Source organism: Argiope bruennichi, chromosome 7 (genome assembly GCF_947563725.1).
Source record: "Argiope bruennichi chromosome 7, qqArgBrue1.1, whole genome shotgun sequence".
Lineage (NCBI taxonomy): Eukaryota > Metazoa > Arthropoda > Arachnida > Araneae > Araneidae > Argiope > Argiope bruennichi.
Window position 1 is genome coordinate 117,663,936 of NC_079157.1, and position 16,238 is coordinate 117,680,173.

A 16,238-nucleotide genomic window follows, 5' to 3' on the forward strand; every position below is an offset into this window, starting at 1 on the left:
ATTTCATTGCTTTAAGATAAATTCAGTTTACTTATTAGTTGTATAATGTTTTTATGAAAAGTATCTATATATTTAAAATTTGAACAAAAAATTAGAACTAGCCCCTGAACTTAAATTATTGATCCGATTTCGCCAACTTTTTTTTGTTAAAAAGTGTATTATCTTTGAAAAGGTTATCAATGATCATCTGCTCCCATTGACTTCCTTAAGAAAGGATGATGAAAAATATTAATTCACTGCATATTCTTTATGAGAAGAATTTTGATATAGCTAAACAGTCACAACTACCGCACGAATTTCGCCAATTTTTATTTTATATCAAAATTAATCTCTAAAAATTCCCCAAAAACATTATCAATCGTCATATTCCACTCATTCTCCTCTATTTTTGAACAATAACACGAAATAAATTTTTGAAAGAACCTCCAAATCTTAAAAAAAAAAGAAACAAATTGTACAAATTTCTTTACTTTATTTTGGCCGTTACAGGATAAAGTGAATAATGAATCATTACAGACGAAAAGTTGCATTAAAATATGCTAGTTATAAATTCATATTAGCGAAGAAAAGTAAAATTCATCATTTTATCACTGTCATGATGATACAAGGAATATAGAAGATAATTTGCCTATGAATTAGATGCATTCATTCGAAACAATTCATAACAAAAGCAAAAAGATGACTTTCCTTAATTTGGGGCATTCGGCATTTGCATTTTAATATAATATAATACAATAAAGCAGTCACAATTGCAAAGAAATTCCTTCAATTCTCTCAAATATTAATAAAAAAATAAGAAGAAAAAGAATTTTTTCGATCAAAATTTCGGTTTTTGGATTACACTACTGTGACCAAGATACTAATCTTGGACAAGCAGATTAAGAAATGAATGCATATAAAGTAATAAATTTTACTAAAAACAACCTTTAAGATATTTATTTTTTTACAAAATACTGCCCTCTTTTTTGATATAGCACAAATCATTTCGTAAGTACCATTTACTAGTGCTACTTATAAAAATATTTCAAAGAATGGTTTTTAATTGAAAAAGTTATAATTGTAAAATCAAATTATTACCTTCGTGTATGTTTAATAATTGTTTTAACTTCAATTAATAAGTTTTTCTAATACAATTTTTTTTTCCTGGCAGTCGCATTAATCCAATCCTTCTAACCGAGATAGAAAAGAACTCAACTCTTCCATTTCACTTTATTGAGTATTTCATCATCTCAGACGATAGCCAAATGTATTTTCTTTTATTTTAGCTTGTTTAGGGACAGCGAACTCTTCTTTCTTCCAGAAAACTGGTTGAAAATCTCTCCCACTTTATTCTGAGGAAAGTGCCTCACGTTAATGGATATGTTATATGACAGCTACAAGCTCGGGGCAAAGCTAGCATCTGCATGCTAAGTGACATCCTAACCTTATAAATTTAGCCCAGGCCGTGGTTTGACGCAGATCAAATGTGTCCCGCAGGGATCAGCGGTGGAAGAGGGGTGCAGCTAGGAGAACTGTTTGTGAAATGGCATACTGACATTTTATCCAGGTCCCGCTGGTTTATTTTCTTTGTTTGGATATGGTTTGTTGTTGAATACGTGATTGCAAATCAAGTTTGTTATTTATTTATTTTTTGTAATTGTAGAAGAAATATTTAAAAGCGAAAAGAATATCTTTGAATATAGGAAATAGCATCCTACAGAACGCGCATGACTGAATAAATCTCTGCAAATTCGATTATTTCCGACATTTGTAATTGCGCACATTGCTAATGAGATATTTAAAAAAAAACTGTCATTTATTTTTATGAAAACAATATAGAAAAGTTAAATTGAATTCATTTGTTTTTCAAAATAAATCAGAGGGTGTCATCTCCTCGAAGTTTTCTCGCATACTCTTTAATTAACCCTTTAAAGGGCCATTTTTTTTCTAGTCATATTATGTTAAAATATTTTTAGGATTGAAATTAGAATAAGAAAAGGGATTCATTTAGCTTATTAGATAAATTTAATTCGATTCATTAATTAATTTGGTTAATTAATAATTAAGTATCAAATCAAGACACATCATTTTGTGTAAAATAAATAACTAAAGCATCTAAATTTCTGCCTTTCTAAAAAAATTTGTCAGAACTTATGCCAACCTACATAAATTCATGCGAAGATTGATAAATTTGGTGGAAAGCATACTTCTCACGGCCCTAGAAATGGTTAATATGTTATTTCCAAGTACAATAATTGTGAGATTTCAACAAAATTGTAAAAGCTAAGAATTTAGAACCTCACATAAGAGTGTTTTAAGCATTGTGTAAATCGACTAAACATTTTGAATGCCTCTGTTTCGATCGATGATTGAAACTGAAATTTGACCCTGAACCACATTTTTAGTAACAAGATCAATTATCAAATTTGATTTATGTAAGTCGTTGTTGCTTTTATATGCATTCAAATATACAGATCAACAGACAATCAAACCCTTTTACTAATTTAGTTTAAAATTTCTTACAAATTTATATTTCATGTGAGAAAACTATGCCAAATTTTATCCATCCAGTTCTCTATGTTTTGTAATTATCATATCACTTGCTCATGACTTTCTGTAGATATATTTCGTTCAAAATTTGATAGAAATCTTCTCATTTGGTTTAATTCGAATCAGACTTCGACTCAGACTGACAGATAAACATAACTATAAAAAAAATGTGTTTTCCGAACTGAAGGAGAATCGAAACATGGAGATCCGTCAAAATTTCGATATCGATTTTGTTTTGATAGTTACAATACTATATCTTGGTATAAGAAAAACCAAAAGTCAGTGAATGCAAGCATGTCAAATTTATCTCACATGTAATACGGAAGTGTTAATTGATCTGAATGAAAGACTTCCTTGAATTCCCATATTTTTTAACTCTTAATATTATTTAAAAATTATTTTATGTTTTATATAATACAAATAACCGTATTTTTTATAAACTTGATAACATTTATTATTTATTTATATTGCAAAGTTAGTATATTACCCAAAAGTAGATGCATTGAAAACAAAAATAAAAAGTTGAAAAAATAAAGAAATTAATTTTATAACTAAATGAAGATAAAATATATCTGCATTTGCTTTCACATTTACAGAGGAAAACTATTCGGGTTTTTCAAGCTATAGCTTACTCTTGCTTTTATGGTTGACGACATAGAAAAAAAAATTGCATCGCATTTAAATGAGTAGTTTAGAATAGAAACAATATTATTTGAATTTAAAAAGGTGTAAAAAATATTTGACCTTGAATTTAAGACAAATTTGAATAAACCTTTTGAACAAATTCCTTTTCAATTTTTGCGAGAGTTTTTAAGAGGAGAGTTTTTTAACTCTATTAAACACTTTTGAGAATTCTTCAGTTAGGGTTATTAAATTTTTTATGCATTTGTATTAAAATATAAATATGTCAAATTTTTTTAAAAACATTTTAAAAGAAAATATATTATTTAAAAAAATTTTTAAACGATATATAATTTTTAAAAATTTTAAAATATTCCAGGCATCTTAATTTTTAATTTTTTCTAATATTTTTTTCTTATGCCCCGATGTAAATTTATTTGAAACAAAACTACGTATGATTTTGTAATTCCAATTGAATGCTATTTTTTTAGAAATATTTTTATACACACTTACTGAATTTGCAAAGGAATTTTATTCTTTTCTGAACTAAAATTGACTTTTAACTATCTAATATAAATTCGAAATGTAAAATGCATACACTGTTTTCTTTAATGTTTGACCGATTATCAATATCATTTAAGTTCTTCAAAAAATAAAACACCTGGAACATTTCAAAGATATTTAAATCTAATATCTGATTACAATATCATTTTGAGAAACGTCATTAAAATGTACTTTTTTATTCCCAACTCTTTAAATATTTATCTTATTGAACAATACATTTTATAACACTATTTTAGTTTAATATAAACATATATTTTGGTGATGAAATGATAAAAATAAAATTACAATTTTTCGTCCATTTTTGCTTATTTCAAAGTCCACTCTCCCCTTAATGAGTATAAAAATAATAAATAAAAAGAATTAATATACCTTATTGAACATAACTTCTTTAAGATGTGAGAAACGCTAACATGAGGATGTTCCAATATCTGACTTGGAAGACGAAGATTATGTATTTTGTTACCATTTTTTCAGAGAATTGACACATTGTTTTAGATTTTTCATCAAATGCAAATTAGATTATCATTAGAACAAAAAAGCGCTTACATAAAAGGAATAAAATCATGAAGCATACTTAGGAATTTTCTGCTACGCTTTTAGATTTGGTAATTGAATTCACGGCAAACTTAAGCCGATAATGAGATTAAAATTTCTAACTTAATTTGGAGAACGCGTTAATCCATTAACATATTAAGTCAACGTTCCGTTTTTTTTCTCTCCTTTTTAATTACTTATTTCTGTTCAGATTTGCATTCAATTTGACAAAAAAATAATTAAAAAATGAACTCACTCACCTTCATTTTTAATTGTTTATGAAAGATCCTCTAATGTTTATACTTTTAAAGAAATGTCCTATATAAAATATCTTTCTGTTTATTTCACTATGCATTTTCTTAGCTTATAAGAAAACAATGAGGATTTTTATTAAGTAAATTAAATAAAGTGTCACCAATATGAATGTACATTTTAAAATGCGATAATTATTGAAAAAAAAAGGTTTTTAGCTATTATAATACTTTCTTTTTTAAGCAAGGAAATGAAAAGATTGAGAAAATCCATAAAATTTCATTGATAAAAGATTAGATGACTTTTTAATGCCTTCACCATGTCTGCCTTTCTATTGTGATATCAAACATTTCACTAAATAGTAGGAACTAAGGCTGTGCCGATTTTCGATTTATTGATTTATTTTTGAAAAATCCATTTTTTGATACTAGTTTTTGAAAAATATCAATTTATCGAAATAATGATCATGTGTAGCTCACGATAAAACACGATACAGTAAATCGATATTTACAATTAATTTACGTTTTCAATTTCGTTTTGTTAGTGTTTATTTTTGTTTCTCTTCATTCTTATTGACCTTCATACGGAATTTTTGTTAATATTTCTATAAATACTGTCATATTCTAATAAATAAAAGTACTTGTTTTAAATGCAACGTTATAAATTGTAACATACAGACATTGTTTCAGCATTGAAACACTTTATTAAAGGGGTTTTAACACAATTATTTTCTATTTTTATTCAAAAGAAGACAATTATTTTTATTATATAAATTGAAATTTTCCTCTTTTTTTTGGGGGGGGGGAGTTGTTCTGATCAGTCAATATGCAATGCTATTCTTTTTTAACTTATAATAGCTATATATAAATAATATCACAATACATCGAAAAATATCAATATATGTTGGATGATAAATCGCGATGATGAAGTTCTGTCATCGAGCAGCCCTAGTAGGGACTAAGGGATCTGGCCGCCCTGGAAACATCCGTTTCCGGGCATTAATTCCGAGTCTAGATTCTTCTTTAAGCACAACAATAAGAGAATATCATTACAAACAACAGTATTGTTCATTGCTGTTTGGACTGCGTAGTCTGACACCATTCCCTGTAAAAACAGTTAGATTGAGGAACAGGTATTTACTAATCGTAACGTATTCTTTTTCATTGGCAATAAACAAAATGTCTTCCTTGAGTAATATAATAAAGGTAAATAAATAAAGGTAACGAATAAATAAAGATATAATGCTAAATGAAGCAATGGTTGAAGAATTATCTTTGCCTTTGAGTAGAACAATAATAAAAGTCCTTCGAGTGATTAATGAAATGAAAAGTAGAAAATAAATAGAAGTTAAGTATTAATAATGTTTTCTGCCTTAACTCTCTATTTTTATATCGTTTAATAATTAAGGCACATTTTAATCAGACTATTGTTGTTTACTACATACATTTTTTAAAAAAAATATTTCCTATGAAAGGGATTAATTTTACTGAACTTCGACTAGAGTAACTGTACTATGCAAAGGTTATTAAATAAACAAAATATTAAAATATTAAAAAAAAAAATCCTTCATTCTTTTTTTTTTTTTCAAAATGGTTTTAACCCTTCAAAAGTATGGGAGCCTTGGTGGCCTGATGGTAAGATCTCAACCTAGGAACCTGAGGGTTTCAAGTTCGTGATCCGATTCCACCGAAGAGCCGCCTTGTAAACGGGCCTGGTGGACGTTAAATCCATCGGAGCAAAACGCCCTCTCGCTGGTGCGATGTGGAAGTTTGTAGACGGGATGCCAGCTCAGGTGTTATTTTTGTCATCTGACTGTGGTTCAAAATTACGAGGTCCGTCCCAAAATAGCCTTAGTGTTTCTTTAAAATGAGATGCAACAATAATATAACTAAACCTCATTTTCCCCTCTTTTTCTTTCATTTTTCATAATACTTCGTTTTGTAAACAACATTTATGAGAATTAATGAGAAATAAAAGTACAAAGTACTCACAAAAAAAAACCTAAATTAGATCTTCGATCTTTTAATGTACAGAGCTTTTAGTTTTTCCTATACTATCACGGTAAATTGTGATTTGACTCAGAATTCAGCTTTTTCTAAAATTTAATTATTAATTCTCTATGAAGTGAAAAGAAAAGAAAATGCTCAGGTGTTGACTAAAAGTCTCACAGTTTTACTTTTTTTTTTCTGCTCTTATTCTTTCACGATTTTGGAATTTAAAAAAAAAAATCTCGGTTAAACTAAAACCATAAATTTTGTTCTCTAAAACAAGTAATGTATTAAAACTCAAGTGCCTGTTCTTGGAACCACTTACATTCAACATTAATCCAACTCAAAAAAAATTCACTCAAATCTGTTACCATTTTCTCAGGTTCTGCTGAATTCATTCTTCCATTTCTGAGAAAAATCAGATTCGAAACTCAAAAGTACTTTTTCGTTCGCACGATGTGACAGATTTTACTTCTGCTGAAAAAAAAATCATGCTTCAAAATAATTCAGGTTTGTAACAAATGCAAAAAATGTAGCAAATTCCTTTGGAACTTCTATATTAATATAATCAATTTTCATATTAATATAATCTTCTATCAGCAAATGGTTAGGTAAATTTAAACAGTTTTTGAGAGCATTAGATTTGCATTTTATGTTAATGTTTCATTTTCTTTAAATGCCTTTATTTATACCATACTGTGTATATGATTTTTTGTTTCTTAGAGTTAAATTTGTCATTATGGAATTTATCTTGGCATACAGACAATATGTATATTCACTTTTTGATTCTATAGAAATTTTTTAAAATATGCAGTATATAGTAAATATTTATAACACTTTGTGTCGGAGTGTTCCCCTACATGGAACACCTAACTTATCTCGCTTTTAAAATCGTTAAATTCAACTATAAATGGAAAAAAATATTTTTAAGAATTACTTTTAACCTTTTTTATTAATAATAGATGACAATTTAAATCAAGCTGATTCATAATTTTCAGATATAGCACGTTATATAAAAGTTTATTTTTTTTTTCAAGGAATTTTGTAATTTTTTTTTCTGTTAATATATATATATATATATAACTAAATTTTTCCTGAAACCAAAAATTGCATTCTAAGCATGTCTCCTTGTGGTGCATCTTGGATCATGCTAAATATGTTACGCAGAAAAATCGTAGCGCTTTTTTTTATTCAAATTCTAGAGATTTTACTCATTTTCGCGCTTTACTGCAATGCTCGCTTAGTCGCAGTTTTCCGCAGTTCCCAGGTGATGGAACACACCCAAAATCAAACAGATAAATACAATCTACAAGAAATTTTACCTGCTTTCTCCTATAGGCCTAAATAGGTTATCTACAAACATTTTGTGTGTGTGAATTTAAAATTTAAAGGGTATTGCGCCACAATGTGATAAAATTCATCTACTCTTCAACTTACTATCTATCGACAAATACCAGCTTCAAAAATCCAAATTTTTAATTTCTACATTAAACGGAATTTTAACGTGGAAGTTGTGTCGTTTAAGTCTTGACATTCCATCTGATTGTGCTGACAAGATGTTCAGTGTGTTAAATTTACATTAAACAGTGTGAACACATTTATAGAATTAATCTGCAATTATTTCATGAAGATACAATACCATTAAATAATCTATTTCGATAGGGGTGGTGTTTCTAATCCCATCTAAGTTTATAATATAATTAAGTCAACGAACTCATAATAAAAGAGAAGTTCGTTAGCGTCTGTTGATCTAAGCGAACTTGGGTGGTGAATCTCTCACTTACCTATTTATCTATGACAGCGTTTCTCAACCTTTCAGTATTCTTGGTCCAGTTTTCAATCATAACTTTCATCCCCCCCCCCTTGCAATAAAATGTATACAACAATAATGTATATTGAGTATTCTGGATTCTGTTTTTAAATTATTTTTAATTTACTGCCAAAATAAGAGTAAAAGCGAGCCAACGTTGGCGAGAAACCACATCTTGCATTTTGGACAAGCGGGTGGTGAACAGATGAAGCGAATGAAAGCGGAGGAAATTTAAACATTATATTTGAAATGAAAGTCAAATAGGGAGATAACGTTAAAAGAATATGAAAGTAGAAAAATTCGTCAATGAAAGTTAACCTAGACGGGGTGAGCTAAATTTAGAAACGGGGAATACATTTTTTAGAATAATGAAAGAAATAAAACAGAAGCATGACAAAACAAAAGTGAAAAAAATAGGAATGTTTGTGCAATAAAATCCACACGACCGAGGCCGTCTCGAGCATGCGCGGAGTAAATGTTTTCTCATAAGAAGAAGGAAAATATTCGATACGCAAGTTTCAATTCCAACCAGTCTCATTCGAGTCGATCCTTTTATCGCTATCGAATCAATTGGGAATTTGTATGTTATATATGTTTTCGTGTTAATTGCAATTCACCATATAAAATATTCACGGCAGCAGATTTATGCAAACTTATGAATAATTTTTTAAGCGGAAGTAAGCAAGCATTAGACGATAGTCAAGCATCAACAAAGTACACAGACGAGCGTGGTTCAGAAAATAAAATCAAGGAAATATTCTCAAGAATACTTAAATTTTGGGTTTACCAGTACTGAAGTAAATGAAGAAAAAAGGCCCCTCTGTATCATTTGCTCAAAATCGTTGACCGCAGACAGCATGAAACCTAATAAACTTAAACGACATTCGGAAACGCTTCATAGTGAGTACGTCAACAAACCCAGAGAATTCTTTGAATTAAAATTAAAATCATATAACAAGCAATAACAATCATAACAATTTGCGTGACAAATTGTTTTCAATACAGCTTGACGAAGCAACAGATAGTAATAAAGATGCTCATTTAATTGCCACGTTCGAATTTGTGGTAATATGTCGTAGTAGAACTACTTTTCTGCAAACCAATAGAACTCAAAACATCAGTACTCACATTATTTGCTATTTTAAATGATTTTATGAACGAGGCATATATAGAATAGAAAAATTGCGTCGGAATATGCACCTTATGCAGTTTATGGTGCTCGTTCAATGTCCGAAAGATTCCAAGATATACAAGCACTTTTAAAACAAAAATCACCTCAGTGCACACATTGCATGATCCACAGAACTTTGGCTTCGAAAGAAATGAGTCCTGGTTTGAATATTGTGTTAACTACGGTTGTAACCGTAGTAAATTATATAAAAATGAGACCCCTGAAATCTAGAATCTTTTCCGCACTTTGTAAAGACATGAGTTCAGTACATTCAGCGTTACTATTTTATTGCGAGGCAAGATGGTCATCACGTGGGAAGTTTTTGCAACGTGTTTATGAATTAAGAGAAGAAATCGCCATTTTCCTAGAAGAAGAAAACAGACAGGAGGCCGAGAATTTTCGCGATAGTTTATTTGTGATGAAATTGAGGTACTTGGTCGACATATTCGAGAACTGAGACTGGCTATTTCTAACATTAAGTCTTCCTTCGAAAAAACTTTGCTCTGCAAGACAGGCCCAAGGAAGTCACTAATAATTATTAAATTTGTTTTTAATTTAGTAAGTTTTGATTAAATAAGTTGTTTTACTTCAATAAGTTATTAAATATGTCGAAATGTATTTTGTTTTCTATGTGTATGTGTGCTTTCCTTTCAGTCATAATATTTTCTCTTTTAAATAATATTTTCTCTTGGATATTCTTGCGCCCCCCTTCTAGTGTGCTCGCGGCCCCCTAGGGGTTGCGCCCCACAGGTTGAGAATCGCTGATCTATGACATAGGGATGAGGTTGCGTTCTTAGAAGAATGTCATAGGAATGTGGCCGACATTTTCGTCTTCTTTGGGTTAAATGAAGGAAATCCTCCATTACAAGAGGAAAACAGAACATAATAAGAGTACATCTTCGATTTCACTGTTTTTTTATATATAGCTATAACAGTAAGTGTTGGTCGATATAAACATAAAAAATGTCACGCTGTAAGCTTGAATATCTGCGTAGCATAATGACAGCATTACATTGATGAATTTGTGTTTGCGTCATAAATTTATTCTACATCGAAGAAAGTTTTCGATACAAATTCCCGATATTTGGTGGGGTTTGATTTTTTTAATTCCATTTCAGAAAACTGTGGCTAAGGCGCATTGGATGCCTTCAATTATTTATTTTGAGTCTGTTCTTAATGAAAAAGCATGGCTCTTTCCTTAGCTCATACAATCAACTCTTCAAATCAAATGTTTATGGTGACAAGGATATGTTCTAAATTTGGTGGGACCAGTTCGGTGCGATTATTGTGAGCTGCTGAAACCGAGTGAAACAGAGGATAGGTTTCGAACGTAATTAGTGCATTTGAATCGCGTTTAGAAGGTGAAATGGCAAGAAAGGCACGACAAAGTTATCCTCAGACATGACAATGCTAGAATACATGTCTCAGTACAGATCAATACATATTTGGAAATGCTCAAATGGAAGATCTTATGCCCCCGCCGTACTCCCCAGACATTGCTCCTTCCAATTACTATTTGTTTCGATCGATGATACACGGCTGACTGCCTTTCATCTTTTATGAAGAAGTCCGAACATAGATCGATTCGTGGGTCGCCTGCGTCGTTTTTTTTAATTTCTCCTATACAAAGTAAAAATAAATCATAGTAATCGTGAAAAGAAATTTTGATGAATCTCCACGTTTTCGATCACCATAAATTCAAAAAACACATCTTTGAAAAGTATTCGTCTGTTTGACAGTATGTAGCAAAGATAACATAAAATCACTTTGAGCTAGACAGATAAAATTTGGAATTCAGGCTTAAAACCAAATTTATAGATTTCTATCAAATTTTGAGTAAAATCTGTTCCGTGGAAATCTATCTGTGTAGCTTTGTTGCCAGAAAGATGTGGGATATTATTAACTAGCGACGCACAATCATTTGACTTAAGAATAGGTAAACATTTTTTAAGAATAAAACCTCATATTTTTTGCAGGGGGTGGAGGGAGGGAACGATTGAAACAAAGCTGATCACCTAATATTAAAATTTGCACGAAATTTGCTGAAGATAAATCTATTTGTACATCCGTATATGTCCTTGTGAACATAACTATGTTGGATGAAGTATATGTTTTTTATGTTTATTTTTTATGGTATGTATTATGACTGATATATGGTTTTATAGACTTTAGAAAATATTTTTAAAAAAAGGCCAATGGGTATTCTGGCTATTTGTTTGCCGACTCAAGCGTAGGGGAACACGATAACGTAAAAATGTAAGAAGCAATATAAATTATATTTTATTTGTGATTTGCATCAAAATTGTATGTGTTTCTCAAGTGTCCTTGAGAGAAACATTTGTCTGTCCCTCCCTATGCATATGAACACATTAACTCGAAAACATAACTAATTATATAACTGAATTTAACAGAATTCCAGATCTGTGTAAAAATTTGAACCATATCTGTTAATACGTAAACAATCTATCTATAAATATGTACGTGCAAATAATAAATAAAAAATACGACAAGCAAAATAAAAGAAATCTTATATGTAACTTTGCTTTCAAAGTCACAGATTTGTTTCGAAAATTAGTATGGAATCGGACAAAGAAAAGAGAGTCAGGATCCATACTTATTTACTTCACTATATCACAAGGACAAGTCTTAAACGCGACGAAAATTTAATAAGATTGTCACATTTTTAATATGTACTATAATATAGATATTAAATCTACGGCAAATTTCATCTATATAGTTCAAAATATTCTCGAGTTATCTTTATCACAGACTGACAGTTATTTTCCAAAAATGTGTTTTTCGAACCTAAGAAGGTCTAATATGGGCAGATTGTCAAAATGATGAATTCGAATTTTTTTAAGCAACATAATACTTTCTTTATACTAGAAAATTCTAGAATTCTTTATTCTTATTCTATAATACTTTATAATATATATACTAGAAAATAAATAACATCATAAATAACTGTTATTACCGTCTATATTACTGTAAGAAAATAGACAAAAGTTCAAGTATAATGCCATTTCCTCCATAGTGTTTTATCTGTTCCCTTTATGATCATTGAACACAGACTGACGGCCGGATGAATAATCAAATAAATGTTGCATGATGTAAAAAATGTTATATACTTCATGTATGGATGATGTTATAAATCCAATAGAACACAAGACTTATGGATCGATCCTAAAATGTCATCATGTTGCGATGTTTAGAATTAGAGATTCGAATTAATTTTTTTTGTTGTTGTTATTTTATTTTCTAATATTTAATAGTCATACGGTCGTCATTTTCTTTTTGGTGTACAGAAATCAAAATTATCGGTTGCAATTTCAAATTTAATGAAAAACTAAACTTAATACTGAGAAATAAGTGTTAAAGAACTTGTAAATAGAACTTTGATAATCCCTTTTATGAGTTACAGCTTTTAAAAGCATAAAAGATCAGATATATATTTTAGAAGCTTTTAAATCTAAGTCGTTTCAAATCTATCCTGGCAGATAAAAAACCAAAAATAGAACATGAAACATTTTTGTTGAAGCTACCCGAAACTGTAGCAGTTTAAAGAACGGTTCCTAAACGACGGAGTGAATATTATTAAAACAAACACAACCTTTATTTTAATTCCAAAATATTTGCTCTAAGTTTCGCGAGACACGAACTTTTATTCTTTGGATCTAAAGAACTTAATTATCTCTGGTTTGGAGAGGAACGGAAAATAAATTAAATTTCAAGTGGAAAAGCAATCACACGGAAAAGTACTTCGCTTTTAACAATAATTCGACAAATATTCAGCATCTTTTGGAACCGAAATTTCTCTCTAAAGAAAACTGAAATGTAAAATTAATTTTGGCTATTTATTTTTCATGAACTTTGAGTTGATAATAATAACCTCTTCCGAAATTTAATTGTGATGAGATAAAATCTATTTTGGCTTTAAAATACTAAACTAACTTCAATTCTTAAAGTTTTTAATATTTATTTGGGTATCTTTTGAAAATTTATAATAATGAGAATTTAATCAATTTTAATGAGAATAAAATAAATTTTCTTCTTTTTTGTAGTTAATGTCAAGCTGTAGGCACATCATACTCTTCAAATGTGAACCGCTAATATTATTTTTGTAGATTCCAGTGACTATGCATTTAAATCTTAGATGATAAGCTTTGTAATAATATTTGAATTTACTCCTTTGCTTGTTAATTTTCCTTGATTTTAAAGACACCATATAAATCCTTTTAACGTAATAGTCCTAATTTTATCTGCACCCACCTCTAAAAGTTAAAATACTATGCATTTTTTATGTCTAATTTTCAAATGAAAAACATAAAAGCAGATTTTGGAACAGTTATCCATTAATCAAGTACTTATTAAAAAAATACCTAATTTTAGCATCAAGAGGAATTTGCAATGACATTATCATGTAAGAGCATGATATTGTTTTGGTTTGGGGTTTTTGAAGCCTCAAAATGCACAGGCAGAAAACTGGCGATTTATCGCTTTTGAGCATTTCGGATTTATTAGAGCTATTATAAAATGATAAATAAGAGTATCACATTCTGCAACTTATCACCAGCAGAAAGTTACAACGCGAAAGTTACAACACGGCGCGAATATCCGTCATGTACCCGATTCTCCTGTTTGGTCAATAAAGGGCAGGGTCATAAGCAGTTATAGCCTATAGAAGCACAGAGAAGAAAACGGGTATATATATATATAAAATTTTTAATTTTTCTAGCTGACAAAAAAAGTTTTGAAGCCTAACGATTTTGAAATGAAAGAAAAAAAAATCGCTTTTCTAAAAGTTGACGATTGAGCAATACAATAATCACGTGATCACTCCAAACCAGTTTAAACCAGATTTCGGCAAAAAAAAAATCTGGCCTCGAGATAAAGTTTTGGAGCTCAAACGATTCTGAGATTTTAAAAAATCATCGTTTTCTAAATATTGACGCATGCGTAACTTCATAGTCGCATGTTTGTTTAAAATCGGTTTAAACTGGTTTTTTCCGAAAAAATTCTGACCTCGAAAGAAAAATTTTAGAACTCGATTGGTTTTCAGATTTTCAAAAACCATCGTTTCTCTAAAAGTGGGTAATTACGAAATATGAGTCATGTGAGAACATGATATTTTTCTGTCGGATTGATATCACTTGACTTGAAAAAAATAATGTTCTCACATGATAACTTGAAATTTGTGATAGCAGATTTAATTTTTTTTGTTGCATTTTTTTTATAAAAGTTTTTTTTTGAAAAATAATAAATGGAAATATTTTTGTTAATGCAAATTAATTATTTTTAATAAAAAAAGTGTTTTTTCTGAACTTATTGCATTGCCATTATCGATTTTCAATATTTTCAATTAAAATACTTAATGCTGAAATGGAAAACAAAGACCTTTCATTCTTGTTCAAACTCATTTAATGACCTTGGGGTATTTGAAACAGCTTCCTATAAAACTTATTCTGTTGGATTATGATGAGGAGAAACCATGATTTTCAAAATATTCGTGGATAATCCTAGCTCGGTGCATTATTATCTATTAGGTTGAATTCCTCTCCAATAGCACCAGCATACTGTTTGATAAATGGATGAAGAATCTCTTTCCTATATTTCTTAACAATAAGAGTTCTTCCAGGGAACATACCGAGATCAGTTTGACTTATCAGAAAAGTTCTAACACAATATATAGTTCCACCTCCTGTATAACTTTTTCTTTCAACAACATTAAATTGGCTCTATTGTGTTTTATATATCAGCACCCATACATATATATATATACCACCACTATACATACTATCAACTTGAATCAAGCTCCAGACCACATCTGAATTCATCGGTCAAGAATACATATATCCATTTCTGCCTGACGTAAGTAACATGCTCTCTCGCCCAACATAAACGGACATTTCTCAATCGACGATTAAGAAAAAAAATGCACAAACGGTCTTATTGTATACAGTCCTTAATTGTGAAAACTCCTTTGCTCTGTAAGAGATATACTTCGTATGACTTTGACGCTTCCCGGTTATCTGTAACTTTCCATTAACTACTTATTTGTCTATTGCCAAAATTTTTGCTATTTCTGGAATGTTCGAATTTACCGCCAAAAGGCGCCATGTTTGTCGCATAGTCCGGGGTAGCTGACCCAGGAAATATTACTATTTCTACAAAACTGTCTTCATTAATAGGAGACTTATTGCGCTGGGAAGCAATATTTTTAGAAATGAGTGACAATATATTAACTTACTATTGATAATAACGTAATTTTAAGTTGTATTTACATATATAACAATAAACTTTAAAATTAGAACTATCTATGATTTTGATTTTTAAAAAATGTAAATTCCGCTAAACTTTGGAATTATCTCAATTTATTCCCAATTGAATTATAAACATATTTACATAATAGAATTGATTTAATTTTTAAAAAAAAGTGAAATCCTTATTTGAATCCTCATTATTACAATAGTTTAAAATAATCGAATTTTATGAACTATTATGGCAGAAAAATATATGCATATTTATATCTGGAATAAAAAAAATTATTAAGACATATTTCCTTTTAATTAATCCTCTTATGAAAAATAATTTTCTATTTAATATTAGTTGTATCGTTTCTTAAATTTCAACTAGAATGTTCATTTTCTTATTTGAAACCGATGTCAAAACTAAAGAACATTTCAGTAATTAAATATCTGCAAAATGTAACTTATTTTCTCGGTTCACTCATTAAAGAATGCTTGGTAACAATACACCACATATCGGAAAT

General features: G+C 29.5%; 1 protein-coding gene across 5 annotated transcripts in view; it reads left to right on the forward strand.

Annotated features, from left to right (window-relative positions):
* LOC129975255 (ras-related protein Rab-37-like) overlaps positions 1–16,238 on the forward strand; it is a 356,952-nt gene that overhangs the window by 208,041 nt on the left and 132,673 nt on the right. The gene's annotated exons all lie outside the window — the stretch shown is intronic.